Source organism: Cryptomeria japonica, chromosome 4 (assembly GCF_030272615.1).
Source record: "Cryptomeria japonica chromosome 4, Sugi_1.0, whole genome shotgun sequence".
NCBI lineage: Eukaryota > Viridiplantae > Streptophyta > Pinopsida > Cupressales > Cupressaceae > Cryptomeria > Cryptomeria japonica.
Window position 1 is genome coordinate 323,247,491 of NC_081408.1, and position 13,401 is coordinate 323,260,891.

The following is a 13,401-nucleotide window of genomic DNA, read 5'->3' on the forward strand; positions in this document are numbered from 1 at the left end:
TATCCTTCAAGAGATTTTCACCATTACATTAGGAAGATAAGGGATAATTCACTAGATCCAATCTCCACACAAAAATGATAGATTAAATTTGAATGAATCAAGAATGTTAGGATGATCCCTTCTTCTTGGATTTGGAAATAAAATGTCGAGACAAAGTCTCCCTACAAATCTGACAAAAAGTCATCCAGACCGTGGTAGGAATGTACACGGTCCTCCAAAAAATCCATGAAACGAAAAGGGTTTTTCTGCCTCTGCAAATGAAGCCTAAATCCAAAAGTACAATTGTGCACCTGCAACCTACACACAAAAAAGAGAGGGAGATGTGTTGGGATTGGGGGTTTTCCTTTAGGTCAAACCCTAGTTTTGGAATTAACCAAGTAATGAAAGAAATTACTTGCAAGTAGATGTAAATGAAAGATTGAATTGTAAATCACCTCAAGGGAGTTGTAGTAGCAATGTTGATAGAAACGCTTGTGTGGAATTGTATATTTAAATCAATCTCCTCTTCAATGGTTGAATCCTTGACTTGAATGCAACACCTAGCCTTGAAGGGAAATTTGAGAATTCTCAATGCTGGAAAAGAATGCTTGAATGCTTAATCGCTTGTGCAACTCAAATCTCTCCAACTTCAACCTATACAACTTATGCAAATGAGAGAGATAATTCCCACTTAAATGCATGTTAGTTGATTTGAATTTCATCACGGGCCGACATCAGGGAGGTTTCCCACCCGAGGCACAACCCACAAGGCATGCTCTAGGAAGGGTCCTGCCCTAAAATAGGGTAGCGATAGGGGTGCCACACCCTTGTCCTAGGAGGAAAAGGGTGGGACTCCCCTATCTAAGGGGGAATAGTGGTGCCACACCCTTATCCCACCTCTTTCTCCAAGGCAGAATGTGGGCGACGTGATGCAAAGGCCAAGGAAGAAGTTGTTTTCGCAAGTTGAGCACTCTCTGGTCTCCGATCAGGCTAGAGGATTCAAGTTTGCATCCATGAGGACCCTAATGCAGTCAAAAATTGCTAGGGTCATAATTTTAAGACACTATAATGATAAAACAAAGTTGGCCTCCATATTATCCATTAGTCCCAATCAATGTTGAGAGGGGAGGGGTGAATCAACACTTTACCAGTACCTTCTCAATTAAAACTTTTAACTTAAGTTGTCACTAACTTAACATTCATCAATATAAATAACTATTGTAGAAGAATAACCATGCATGAAAAGAAACACAGTGACACCAAGGTTTATCTCGTGGAAACCCCAATGGAAAAAAACCACAATGTGAGTAGGAACTCACAAAATTTGTACTCTTCTGGAGTACGCCTGGTGAAGAGCCATCCCTATTAGGAGATTACAAAGACACTATTAGGTGCCACCTAGTTAAGGGATTTTTTCTAAGGCCTATTAGTGCCTTTACCCTATTAAAGGTAGCCTTGTGAAAAGGTCTTAAAATCATCAATTAAGATGACACCCGGTTAAGGGATTTTTACAATGGGACTTGTTAAAGTCCACCCTATTAAGGGATTTTAGTTGCAATGGTTAGAGAGAAACATAAAGATGATCTACTAGAGTGGCTACTCATTAGCTTGATCAGATCACACTGAAGAATCACACTATGTATGCATCGGTTGTGTCTTTTCTACACAAAACTGATTTCATGAATGCACCTTCAACTGTACCCTTTATCGATTTGCAGATCCTTGGATTCCACATTATCGGTCCTCTATCACTTGGGTCCCCACTCTATGGAACTCCTCTCTACTGGTCCTCTATCACTTGACTCTGCATTCTCTTAAACTCCCCCTATGTACATTTTCACATTATCTCAATTCACCTTAACAACAACCATCTCAAGAATGAGATATGTGAATTTATTGACCCTTGAGTCTGTCACCAATTTTCCCTCCAAAACATCCCTTTCAAAATTCCATTATCATGCCTTAAATCATGCCTCTAAAATCATTGCAAGAATCTCTATCAAGACAGTCGAACATGCCAATAAGTTCATTGTTTGATTGAAGAAGACTCTCGATTTAACTGAATGTTAACTGAATGTTACTAGTATGTCGGTTACAGACTCTTCCAGTGTACCGATCAAAATATGTCTAGCCAGTTTCCTTCTCTATATCACTTTACTCTTTGCTTAGTCAGTGGACCTCTTATGTGTCGATCTACTCACTACTACCCAGTCTGCTTACTACTTTCCGATCTACTCACTGCTTGCCGGTCTACTTATTGCTTTCCGGTCTACTCACTATTTATCTTGTTTACTTATTGCTTAGCCAGTTGACTTGAGTATCTAGTCTACTTACTACCGATGGAGTGAAGACTTAAGAGATGACGTTTCCAACAATGACAACCATATTCTTCATCGGTCATATAAAACTGCATCAGAATGCCAACAAATTCCCCCTTTGGCATTGGTGACAAATACTACAGACTGCTACAAAACTATGTCAGTTCTAGCCCTTGTTTCTAGCCTCTGTAACTTGTAACACACACTGTACAAGATTCCAAAATTCCCCATTTTTCCATCAATGGCAAAGACTATCCAAAAGAATTTGTCAAACTAAAGTAAAAATCTCTTTGAAGTTATCTTGAGCCACTTTCAAGGAAGATTCCCAAGAAGATTGAACCTATTATATGATGGTGAAGTGGCCATGTAAGACTGCAATGAAGACCTCCATATCATCAGCTATCTTACAATCAGGTTCATTTATTACGTGATCTGCTTCTTTAATGTTCAGTTGCATGAAATCAACAATTGGTGCTAAACAACACTAGAGCTCTAATAAACTAAGACTTCTTCTATCATCTTCATCTTTCAACCTTCTGAGTTCATGATTTAGCATTTTGACTTTTCCAGTAAAGGTTGATGCTAAATTGATAAGAGGATCAAAAGAGATTACCAGATCTTGAATTTCCTTTTGAATCTGATTTCTTTTGTCTTCTAAGTCTTTGACTAAGGCAGGAAAACTTGAAGATTTCACCAGTAGTTGACCAACTTGCTACAGTATATTTTTAACTTCTTTTGTTCTGGTGGAAAGAGCCACTTTTCCAACTATTATTTGTTCCATTAGGTTATCTCCTCGCTTCATTTCATATTGCCTTACTGCAACCTTCTCCAGATCAGTTGCCTCTGAACTGATTTCTTTAACAAGAGTATCTAATTGATCAATAATGGGTGCAATTGTTAGGTCCCGGAGACAACTGAGAGGGGGGGTGAATTAGTTGTCTAATAAATTCAAACCAAAAACCATTTAACCAACTTAATGCTTAATACCGGTAAACCAATTAAGTATGTCGGTAGACAGTGTTAATAGTAAATTGCTATACCGGTAAGGATTAATGCATGAAACATAAACATAAAGTCATCCACAACACATAACACCAATATTTGTATGTGGAAACCCTATAAGGGGAAAAACCACAGTGGGAAACCTTACCCACAATTAGATGATAGTACTGCAGATAGTAAGTGTACATAAATGGGGTCTGCACATGCAGAAAGGCCAACAACCTAGAGCTCATTGCTCAATCACAAATGGGAGTCACACTGACTATAGTTGGATGGTTAAATCCAATAAGAATGTACTGCACAAAATAGCATCTTCATATGCTAGATTCAGTACTAGTGTAATGCTGATATGCTTCTACAAAAACCTAACTTCACCTTCAAATGATGTCTTCATGTATATCCCTGCTTGATCTTGCATATACCTTTACTCAATTCTTTTTTGCATTCCACACTTAATCTTACAAATAAGATCTTACATTTATACCATACCCTAAGACCAATTTTAGTAGGTCAGCTCTACAAAATATTACAATAAAACATTTTTCATACAATATAATATCCGATGCAATAACCAATTAAACATGTTGGCTAAATGCATTTAAAACAATAATAAATCATCTCCATAGTGTGCCATGTTGATCTGGAAAAGATAAACCTGCCAGTGTAATCCTAGATAACCTGGACCTATTTGTCGGTAAAAGCAAATATGCAAATATGAATATACCAATGATTAATTATTCAAAACAAAGTGTCCACATGATGTCTTCAACATTACCAAGTGTCTTCCATATCATTCCAGGTACCGGTGAACAATATATCCTGCCGGTGAACCATATATCAGTAACTGTTGCACAGTTTACTTGATTGCCAGTGAATGTTGCTAGATCTTCAAAGTAGGTGTTGACATCAATGACAAAACCATACCAAAATACCAACAATCTCCCCCTTTGGAATTCATGGCAACACAAGATGGAAAAACCATCAAAGTGCCAAAATAGAAATGCCAAATACCAAAAACCAACAATCTCCATTTCTCCCCCTGGGAGCAACATGTGTTTATCAAAAGATTTATTTTCAATACCAATCTCTCCTTAAATGTGTTTTTCAAAATCTCTCCCCAAAAAGATAATGTGATTTTCCATAGATATCTCTCCCCCTTTTACATCAAATGCCAAAGTCAAGTTCATACAAAATACCAACTACTCCCCCTGAGAAGTAGCTTCCTCATCAAATACCAAAATAAAAGATTTGTCTTTTTAATTCTATCGGTTGATGACAATCATCAACTGTCTAAGTCTCTATCGGTGGTGGTATGAATCCAAGTTGATCTCTGAGATATTCAAAAGTCTCCTTAGGCAAAGGTTTTGTGAAAATATCTGCAAGTTGTTCTTTAGTATTCACATAAACCAGTTTTATCTCCTTTTCTTCAACTTTTTCCCTTAGAAAATTCAGTTTGATAAAAACATGTTTTGTTTTAGAATGTAATACCGGATTCTTAGATATATCAATTGCTGCAGTGTTATCATAGTATATAGTAATGGGATCCTTGCATTTTACTTTTATGTCTTTCAACATTTGCTTAAGCCATAATACCTGTGTATAGTTAGTTGTTGCTGCAACATATTCTGATTCTGCTATTGATAAAGATGTACAACTCTATTTCTTACTCAACCAAGAAACTAATCTCTTTCCAAGAAAGAATGCTCCTCCAGTGGTGCTTTTTCTATCATCTACATCTCCTGCCCAATTTGCATATGTGTATGCAAATAGATCAAAATTTTCATCTTTAGGATACCATAATCCAAGATTTGTTGTGCCTTGTAGGTACCGGAAAATCTTTTTTACTGTTAATTCATGATTTTCCCTAGGATTACTCTGAAATCTAGAAACAATACATAGTGAATTCATAATATCAGGCCTGGATTGTGTCAAATACAGTAAACCTCCTATCATAGATTTGTATCTAGTTGGATTAACAGGTGTAGATTCATCCCTTTGAGATAATTTGTCATTTGTAGTCATAGGTGTTCTTACTGGTTTAGAGTTCTCCATCCCAAATTTCTTTAGTAATTCTTTCAAGTACTTGGATTGACTCAAAAATATACCTTTATCAGTCTGAGAAATCTGCAAACCTAAAAAGAATTTTATTTCTCCAATCATAGACATTTCAAATTCTTGCTGCATTTCAAGAGAAAATTCCTTACATAATTCATCTTCTCCTCCAAAGATTATATCATCAACAAATACTTCAATAATCAAGATGTCATCATTAGTTATTTTGTAGTATAAATTGGTATCTGCATTTCCTTTAGTAAAACCAATCTTCAAAAGATACTTATCCAACCTTGCATACCAAGCTCTTGGGGCTTGTTTCAATCCATATAGAGCTTTTCTTAACCTGCAAACCATATCATTGTCATTTGTCAAAGAAAATCCATCAGGTTGTTCAATATATACTTCCTCTTCAAGATCTCCATTCAAAAATGCACATTTAATATCCATTTGATAAACTTTGTAGTCCTTGTGAGCTACAAAAGCCAAGAATAATTTAACTACCTCAATTTTGGCTACTGGTGCAAAGGTTTCATTGTAATCAACTCCTTCTTTCTAAGAATATCCCTTACACACTAGTCTTGCTTTATTTTTGACAACCTTACCATCTTCATTAAGTTTTTTCTAAATACCCATTTAGTTCCAATTACATTTTTATCTTTAGGCTGGGGAACTAATGTCCAAGTATTATTATTCTCAATTTGTCCTAATTCTTCTTCCATAGCTTTAATCCAAAATTTATCTACACATGCCTCATTGATAGATGATGGTTCAATTTGAGAAATAAGACATACCTCTTCATTTGCCAATCTTCCTCTTGTCATAACTCCTTTAAATTTGTTTCCAATTATCTGATCTTCAAAATGATTCAATCTTACATACCGGGGTGTCTTAGTTTGTTGTTGTTCTTCAATTATTGTGGAATCTTCTGATGATACCGGGGTAACTGGATCTTCATTCTGTACTGGTAGATTTAGTATAGGTTCATTTGTCACAATTTTTGTTGCTGGTTTAGAGTCTATATATCTTGAAGTTCCTCTGAATTGTTCATCAATCTTTACATTTGTACTCTCAACAATTTTCTGCAATCTTTTATTAAAACATCTATATGCCTTGCTCTTAGATGAATAACCAAGAAATATTCCTTCATCACTTCTAGGATCAAATTTTCCAATATACTCATCTCTTCTAATATAACATTTACTTCCAAAAATTCTGAAATACTTAAGAGTAGGAGTGTTACCAAACCATAGTTCATGAGGGGTCTTACCAGTTTCACCTTTGATGTGAACTTTGTTGAATGTATAGACAACAGTGCTAACTACCTCTCTCCAATACACATGTGGTAGATTTGCTTCTAATAACATACTTCTAGCTGCATCCAAGATAGTTCTGCTTTTCCTTTCAAGAACTCCATTCTGTTGTGGTGTCCGAGGTGCTAATAACTGTCTTCTGATTCCATTTATTTCACAGAATGTGTTAAAGTCCTTAGATGTGAATTCTCCTCCTTGATCTGATCTTAAACATTTGATTGTCTTACCAGTTTCATTTTCAACCATTGCTTTGAATAGTTTGAACTTTCCAAGTGCTTCTGATTTCTCTCTGAGAAAAGTAACCCAACACATTCTAGAATAATCATCAATAATTAGCATGGAATATCTATCACCTTGTAAGCTTCTAGTTCTAGTTGGACCACATAAATCAGTGTGAATTAAGTCAAGAGCATTATTGGATTTTTCTGGAATACTTTTGAAACTAGCTCTAACTTGTTTTCCAAGTTGACATTCCTTACAAATTGTATTATGAGGTTTCACAATTTTAGGTAGATCTCTAACTACCTTAGAAGTACTGATTTTTACCATGCAATCAAAGTTTACATGACATAAACTCTTATGCCATAACCAACTTTCATCTATATGTGCAATTAAGCATGCCTTTTCACTGTTATTCAAATGAAAGATATTGCCTCTAGTATGATTATTGGTTGCAATTTCCAAACCAGTTCTATTCATGATTTTACATTTTCCATTTTTAAATTGTAACTGAAATCCCTTCTCAACTAATTGACCAACACTTAAAAGATTATGCTTTAATCCTTCAACATAGTAGACATTGTCAGTGTTATGCTTACCATCAAGAGATATTGAACCCTTACCTTTGATTGAACAGGCTTTGTCATATCCAAATCTTACTAAACCTCCATTGTATTCTTGAAAGTTCAAGAATTTACCTTTGTCTCAAGTCATATGATGTGAGCATCCTGAGTCAATGATCCATTCATCCTTTGCCTCAACTTTAGCAACTAGGGCTTGTTCTACCAGTTGAGTAGTAGGTGTCGGTTGATCTTCTGTTATAGCAACAAAAACCCATCCATTGTCTGTTGGATCCTTATTAGAATCATCAGTCACACCTTCATCAACAATGTAACAAGATTTATCTTTGTTCTTTTTAAATCTGTATCTCTGATATTCAGGATTAGGCTTGTATGTTCTTCTAGCTTCTTCTCTTAGTCTAGCATGTCTATCAAGGCATCTTGAAGCCATATGACCAATCTTATTGCAGTTAAAACATTTAAATGGTGCTTTACCTTCATACTTACTTCCAATTGGACCTTTTGGCATTTTCCTTGCAAATAGTGCTTCAAGTTCTTCAAGCTCTTCATTCTCCTTTCTGGATTCTTCAAGTTCTCTTACATAAAAGGCCCTCCAGTCTAATTTGTCAAATGATGGAGTAGATTATGTTGATGCTTTAAAGCCCAAATCAGTTTTTATAATAGCAACAGGACCAAATTCATCAATTTCAAAAGCTGAAAGTTTTCCAATCAATGTATCCCTAATTACTGATGTATTAGGCATTGTTCTTAACTCATTTATAGTAGTAACCTTCATCTTATATACCAGTGGAAAACCTCTTAAGATTTTTGAAACAATTTCATCCTCACTTAGAGTTCCTCCACAACATTTAATACCCAAAACAATTTCATTTACTCTTTCCATAAAAGCAGAAATCCTTTCATCTTTTTCCATTTTCAGATGTTCATACTTGATTCGGAAGCTTTCAAGTTTTGCAATTTTGACTGTGGAATCTCCTTCATTCAGTATTTCCAAGTGATCCCAAATAGCTTTAGCAGTAGACCTATCTGATAATCCCATGATTTGTTGATCTGATAATGCGCTCAAAAGTGCTTCTCTTGCTTTGCAATCATTTTCTTCATCTTTAGCTAAGGTAGTTGGAGCAGTCTGACCAGCTACAGCAGCAGTATAACCATTCTTAGTAACTTCCCAGATGTCTTTACCAATGCAATTCAGATGTGTCTCCATTCTAATCTTCCATATCCCATAGTTGGTTCCATCGAGTTTAGGACCGTCCTTCCTGAAATAATTAGTAGACATTGGATCTCCTCAAGTTGTTAAACTTCTGCAAAAGAGGACTAAGCTCTGATACCAATTGTTAGGTCCCAGAGACAACTGAGAGGGGGGGGGGGGTGAATCAGTTGTCTAATAAATTCAAACCAAAAACCATTTAACCAAATTAATGCTTAATATTGGTAAACCAGTTAAGTATGCCGGTAGACAGTGTTAACAGTAAATTGCTATACCAGTAAGGATTAATGCATGAAACATAAACATAAAGTCATCCACAACACATAACACCAATATTTGTATGTGGAAACCCTGTAAGGGGAAAAACCATGGTGGGAAACCTTACCCACAATCAGATGATACTACTGTAGATAGTAAGTGTACATAAATGGGGTCTACACATACAAAAAGGCCAACAGCCTAGAGCTCACTGCTCAATCACAAATGGGAGTCACACTGACTACAGCTGGATGGTTAAATCCAATAAGAATGTACTGCACAAAATAGCATCTTGATATGCTGGTGTAGCATAGGAAATAGGAAATCATCACAAGACAAGATAAACATAATCATCAATCACAAGTGCATTCATTGCAATGAATCTATCCTAAGACACATTCAATAGAGACATGAAAACAAAGCATACAAAACTAGAAATTATGCAAACCATAGATATGATTTGAATGCTCCTTCATGCGGCTCCATTGTTCTTCTTTCCTCTCCAAATAGTTGTGGATCTCACCTACAAGTGCACATACATGATTGAAAGCAAGTAGACAGGATTTTTGATCAAGAGTACTAGAAGCTTAGATTTGATAGCCTGATTATCAATTACCAATTACCAAATTAAGGGGTTTGATTGAAGAAATTCATCCAATTTATAGAAGAATTGGAGAGATGACAAGATTAGCATGATTCAATTCAAATGGAAATTGCAAATCAATTATGTCAATTATGACAAATTATGACAAATTATGCACTTTCTATGCAAAATTTGTTGATTGATAATTTATGACAAATTTCTATGTCAAGAATTGATTGATTGTCAATTATGACAAATTATGACAAATTTCTATGTCATTTCCATGAATTTAGGAGAGAAATAGGAGGAAATTGAAATTAGGAATTTAGAAAATTAGAAAAATAGAAAAAGAGGAATTAGGAATTAAGAAATTGATGAAAATTAGAAATTAGGTAAATTAATTAATAATTTTTCATTTATTAATTAATTCACAAAGAGGAATAATTAGCCAATTAAATGAACATTTAATTGTGACAAGAAGACTTAGGATAAATAAATAAATTATTAATCCTAGAGAGAGAAATGACAAACAAGATTAAATGAATAAATCATAAAACCTTGGAAGATGAATTAGAAATGCAAGGATGACAATTAGGTCTTGACAAAGGATAGTTGATATCGATTCGATCATGATTTTGAATTGATAAATGATTTGATTGATAAATGCACCGAGGAACAATGACAAATTGATCCAAATTGACATGATTGAAGAGGATGAGGATCGATGACAAACTGATTGTAAAATGACGAGATTGACAAGCTGATAAGAGATTGACAAGATTGACCAAAATCATGATTAAAGATTGTTATCGACAAGACCAAATTTGAAAGTGAGACAAATGAAGAATGTAGAAGAAAGACTCGATGCTCGCAAATGATAAAGACCAAGTGCGTGACATAGGAGAAATGTTAATGCTATGCAAAAACCTAAAATGAGGCAATGCGCAAATGTTAAAGTATGACCCTGCAAGTGTTGACCATTTTTAGGTGTCTACAGCTGGATTTAGTACTGATGTAATGCTAATATGCTTCTACAAAAACCTAACTTCACCTTCAAATGATGTCTTCATGTATATCCCTACCTGATCTCGCATATACCTTCACTTAATTCTTTTTCACATTTCACACTTAATCTTACAAATAAGATCTTACATTTATACCATACCCTAAGACCAATTTTAGTAGGTCAGCTCTACAAGATATTACAATAAAATATTTTTGATACAATATAATATCCGATGCAATAACCAATTAAATATGTCAGCTAAATGCATTTACAACAATAATAAATCATCTCCATAGCGTGCCATGCTGATTTGGAAAAGATAAACCTGTCGGTGTAACCCTAGATAACCTAGATCTATTTGCCGGTAAAAGAAAATATGCAAATATGAATATACAAATGATTAATTCTTCAAAACAAAGTGTCCACATGATGTCTTCGACATTACCAAGTGTCTTCCATATCATTCTAGGTACCGGTGAACAATATATCCTGCTGGTGAACCATATACTAGTAACTGTTGCACAGTTTACTTGCTTGCCAGTGAATGTTGTTGGATCTTCAAAGTAGGTGTTGACATCAATGACAAAACCATACCAAAATACCAACAACAGTATCATCAACTGTAATTTCTGGGATTAGGTCAGAGAAAATTGTCTTGGCAGAAGTGAGAATTCTTGCCTTCTTTTTCTTTCCTCTCAGTTTAGCCTTTTCAACTTGGATTCTCAGTTTTTTTGAGACTTTCATCAATTGCTTGGAGGTCATTTTCTTTATATCAATGACTGAGTCACCTTCTTCTTCCTCCTCTATTCCTTCTTCCTTTTCTACAGTCTCAACTTCTGAGCTAGATATTGTGATGATTCTTACCTTCTTCTTCTCACTTTCATTTTCTAAATCCAACTTCCTCTTTGCCAAAGGAGTATTCATCACTGCTTTATTATCCTCTACTTTCTTCTCTTCCTCTTTTCCTTCCTCTGCTTTCTTCTCTTCCTTTGTCTTCTTCTCTTCCTTTTTTCTTTCTTCAAAGAGAATAGGATTTGGTGTAAATAAGGTTCTATGAGGTGTATCCTCATAAGGAATGTCTTCAACTAAAACTTCATCTTGACCAGGAAGCTTAGTTTAATGAACTTCCTTCACCGGTGAAGTGTGAACCAGTTGTTCGATATCCTTTGCCATATTGGGGATATCTGGCACAACATTTCCTATGATATCCTCAACTGTGAAAGTATCAAAGTCTTCAATGGAGTCTTTTTCCTTAGCTTTTCCTTTCTCAAGGGTAGCTACACCTTGGTCCTATTTTGTTTCCTTTTCAATTTCTTCTTCAACTTCCTTTTGTTGGTCCATAATTTTCTTCCACAAGGAAACACGTTCAACGTGCACTGCTCCAACTTCACGTACTGCCACTCTCCTTTTTCTATTCCTTATTTTGAAATGTTAAGTGCATGCTTCAGCCACTAGTGAAGCTTGATCAAGGCCTAAGTCATGTTGCACTTCCATGGGTGCTTTTATTCCGAGTTCCTTTCTAGTAGCTAGAGTTGTCTTTCATCTCCCTTGAATTTGATCTTGCAAATCTGATGGGATTATGCCATATAATTCACTAGGATTCCTACAAAACTTGTGCAAGTTCCAAATCAGGGCTTCCTCAATTTTCCTTTTGTTTTCTTTGTTATTGAGGGAATATCTCCTTCCAACACTAGATAGACCTCCAAATTCTTTGATCCCATACACCAACTCATCAACTATTGGGGCTTTGTTCCTTCAGCTTCTTCTAACCTCCTTTATTTCCACATCTGATAGGGTGTATCTAATGGTATGATGAAAGAATAAGTATCCGGTAGATTACTAAGAGGGGGGGGTGAATCAATAAACTGAAAAACTAATACAAACTTCCCAATACTCAATCTCAATCACACAAAGTAAACTTATCAATAAAATTTCTCTGTCAACATAAAATCAATATCAATCGGTTGTCTGTTATACCAACTTAATAGTAAACAACATTAAACTTGTAAACATCCAAATGCTTTATCATATGTCAACTGACTTCATTTCTTAATGCTTTCGATTATCATGACTTATCAAAATAATTAAGTAGTTAATCAAATCAACCATAAGATCATAACCACAAAAAAATTCTCCACGTGACACAAATATTTTTTGACGTGGAAACTCAAACTAGGTAAAAACCATAGTGAGATGAGACTCACAAGATAACTATCTGAACTCTTCTGAAGTTCACCTTGTTAGGAGCCAAGCCTGTTAAAGCTTTTACAAAAGTCTTGTCAAGAATTGATCCTATTAAGAATCACCCGATTAAGGGATTGACTACAAATGCCTTGTTAGAAGCAAGTACCCTGTTAGGAGTAACCTTGGTAGAGGATTTGAGAATCCAAGCTAATGGATCACCTTGCTAGAGGATTTAAGAAGTAACCAAGCTTGTTAGAGCTTACCCAGTTAGGGGATTTCAGTTTTGCTGTAATTGTTAGAGAACAACAAGGTTTTGCTTGATCTGTCTGAATAGCACTACACTTACTTGATCAGATCCTTTTTAAATTTCCATCTACCTTTACTCAAACTGCAGATTCATTCTCCAGTTCGGCAACCACACACTCAACTAATTTCTACCAACACCTTTACAAAACAACTTCATCAACCTTATAACAAATCAGTTAGGTCAATAACACAACAAAAACCTAATTCTCTCATAGAGATTACAAACAAATTAGTTCAAGTATGACCATTGGATTTACATAGCAATCTATACACATTAATCAATAAAACTCCAACCTTTCCTTGATCACCACTTCCTCTGACTCGGTAACTCATCACATGCTTTACATTAGATGCAATACACTTTGCTCATTCCCTAGACAAAAATGTGTC